We start from the raw sequence: 3,297 nt of genomic DNA, 5'->3' as shown, positions 1-3,297 counted from the left end.
GATGTAGCTTGAGTGAGAACTTGTTTTTAATATGAGAAACTTAGGTATGGTTCTTTTCTAGGATATCTTGCCATAGCTCCTTCTTTTCTATCCAGACCCTAACCATGTTCCAGATTCTTATGGAGAAGTTCTTTAAAAAGTTAACTCTTTTATGCCTCATGAGAAACAGACTCAGGATAAAAGGTACAATTATCAATAACTATAATAAGAGATATGTTAAAGACAATAATCCCAGCTCATATGGATCGGATTGCAGCTTGACCTTTATGTGGATCGTGAACAACTGGAGCAGGGTATATTCCAAAAGCTGTTGCCTGTATGTTGGATATGTTCTAGTAGCTGGGCTGCCTTGTCTGGCCTCAGTGGGAGAGGAAGCACCAAGCTTCACAGAGATTTGAAGTGCCAGGGGGTGGGGCTACCCAGCTTGAAGCCTCTCCACCTTTCCAGAAGGGAAGGGGAGGGAGATGGAGGAAGGATTGTGGGAGAGGGTGACCAGAAGGGAAAGAATGAGCAGAATGTAAAGTGAATAAGTAAAAAGAAAAAAAAAATTAAATAAAAAAAAACACATTAAGTACAAAATGTATTTAGCTTTTCTAAAATTAAGAAAATAGTTTTAGAACTAAAGACTCTGTGAAAGAAATAACAACCAATGAGTTAATATGGGAAAACAATTAATTCCCAGTCAGAATTGGTGAAGATGTGATACAGTCAGTACAGTGCTATCAGTTAAATATGATAACTTACGTTTGTATCCTGGGCACCTAGGTAAAAAGCTTGGCATGGTGAACTGTATCTGTAGCCCTAGTACGTATAGGCAGAGACTGGTGGCTTGCCAACTAGCCCCACCTACTAGGTTAATTCCAATGAAAGAATCCTTTTTAAAAAACAACTGTTGGTCAGGGCTGTCCAAGTGACTCCAAAACATATAACCTATTACTTTTTTGTTTGGATGCCACTCAAAGGGAAAGTTAAGCCCTTATTGCTGGAAACACAATATACTTCAGACACAGGGATGAGAGGCCCCGGAGCTGGAACTGACCTGAATGTCTCGTCTCTGAGGACTAGCTTCTATGGCACTGGAAGGCACTCTGAAAGCTTCTAAAGGAGAGAGAGAGAAAAAAAAAAAAGAGAAAGAATAAAAGTCCTAAGTAACTATGATGCCTATGAAAAACACCACCAACAACCAGCAACCAGCATGGCAATATAACTCTAAAGGTGATATATATATTTGCAGAATTTATATCTCATAGGGTTTGCATGATTTGGCCACATCATTTTTATGGAGTCAATGATACATTCTCAAATATTTTCATCTCAGTTAATATATTTGTTAAAGATATCAATTCTTTATGTGCACTAACTTAGATGACTAATCATATAGTTATACAATTTGGCCAATCAATATCTGGTTTAACTTGAGGAAGCTCATGTCATATGCTGTCTTGCTTAGAAGGCCAGGAAACAGATACTGGGCAGTCCAGAGACCTAAGCTAAAACCAGATATGACTGACCATTGAATAAATAAATAAATTGCAATAACCCATTTCCCCCCATGTGCATGTTGTTCTGCAAAGCTTGGTGTCTGGAACTCTGACTAGGAGTGTCAAGTAAATGAAGACTGTACAGACACATTAACACATATAAGAAAAGCTGGGGGTAGGTGGAGATTGTACACTCAGATGAAATGACACCTACTACTGGCTGCAACTGCAACTTTGGCATGTTTATTATGTATAGCACATTCGGAGAAATTATCTAGTTTATATAGAAGGTCTCTGAAGGTGAGAAATCTGAAGCTGAAAACATGTGGAAAGAAAAGTAAGGAGCTTGTAGCTTGTGAGTACACTGGTCACCAGCTTTTATGCGGACCCCTAAGGAAAGCTTTGGAATTCTTGTGATCCTAGCCCAAATGGGAAAATGGCTTTCCACTAATGAGAGACGTAGGCTCAATATAATTACATACTCTTTTTCAAACACTGTATATTATAATACCTTTTTCCCATATATATGACATATAGGAAGAAGAAAGGGGCTTATTGTAAACTTATTATTTGTAGAAATTAATAAAAGCTATATGAACTATGCTTTTATATCTTGCTCATTAGTGTTATTTAATAAAGAACTGTGATCATTTCAGCTTATTCAGCTGGTAATTATTTTCTCCTCTCAGCCTTTATGGGAGGTGAACATATGTATATTTCATCAATATTGGTTCTGGTGATGTGAGATGTGAGCATCATTGCCCCTGCCCCGACAGGCATCGCAGATGTGACTTCTGTGTCACATATGAACCAGTAGGTGGCAGAGAGGAGAAAGGCTATGCTTATATTCAGTGCTCTGTCCTATGAACATCAGGATGCTTAGTAAGTTAACATTCCCTGAAAAAAAACAAGCATGAGACAACCATCAGTCTGATGCCAGGGGTCACAGATAGGGAGCTAGCCTGAGATGATCACCAATGTAATGCCACACAGGTCCAGAAGGGCTCCCAGGATGGGGAGCAAGTTGGAGACTAGAAGAACCCTGCCTGAAACCTGTAGGCCCCAGACAGAGGTAAGTCCAAGGCAGATAGGGCCACTAAGGTGGACTGGGCAAGAAATGAGTTTTAGACAACAACCAGATCAGCACTATAGGGCCTAGAGAGGGAGCTAGCTTGAGATGACCACCAGTTTGCTTCTGTGCAAATACGGGGTGGTGGGGAGCAAACCATGGCCGAGATGACCCCTGGTCCATGCCATAATACACAAGCAGAGCTTAACCCTCTTGAAACCACTTCTAAGACAACCCCAGACACTCAGAGACCCTGGGCACCACAAAGAGGAACAAGTAAGTGATGGAGAAATAGAAGAGAAAGGGAAACAGAAGGATGTGAGCACAATAAAGACAGGCAGAACCGGAGACTCACAGGTAGTAAGAGACATCTCTGGGGTCATGAGAAACGGAGAGCTGTCTCTTTCCATCACCAGCTGCCGCACTCAGGAGATGGGGGCCTGCACCTTCCCTGGGCAGCACAGTAGAGCTGGATCTGATGGTGGGGTCATGGGTGAGCTGGCTCTGCAACTTGTTCTTCCTATGTATTAAAGCATTGGTGAGGTAGAGATGCCCATTATACCCTCACCCGTTTCCACCTAGGGCAAGCAAGAGAGTTGGCCCCAGGACTATGAATGCAGGAAAGCTGGTCCTGCCCCCTTCTCTGCTGTAGAACTTGAGAGCTGGCCCTACACCCCACTTGAGAAGCACAGTAGAGCTGGCCCTGGTTTCAGGAGTGGCTAGTGAACTTGAGGGTGTGAGAGTTTG

The 3,297-nt window shown here is 42.0% G+C and overlaps 1 non-coding gene across 1 annotated transcript; it reads left to right on the top strand.

The window, feature by feature from the left end:
* The first annotated feature begins 2,244 nt into the window (after window positions 1-2,244).
* On the top strand, window positions 2,245-2,376 carry LOC115030999 (small nucleolar RNA SNORA17). The gene has a single exon (XR_003836591.1). It is a non-coding gene; the product is annotated as a small nucleolar RNA SNORA17 (small nucleolar RNA).
* Window positions 2,377-3,297: the final 921 nt, after the last annotated feature.

Source organism: Mus caroli, unplaced genomic scaffold (assembly GCF_978045245.1).
Source record: "Mus caroli unplaced genomic scaffold, Mus_caroli_1 scaffold_6, whole genome shotgun sequence".
In the NCBI taxonomy this organism is placed as follows: Eukaryota; Metazoa; Chordata; class Mammalia; order Rodentia; family Muridae; genus Mus; species Mus caroli.
The sequence above is the reverse complement of the archived record's forward strand: the minus strand, read 5'-3'. Positions and strand labels throughout refer to the sequence as shown.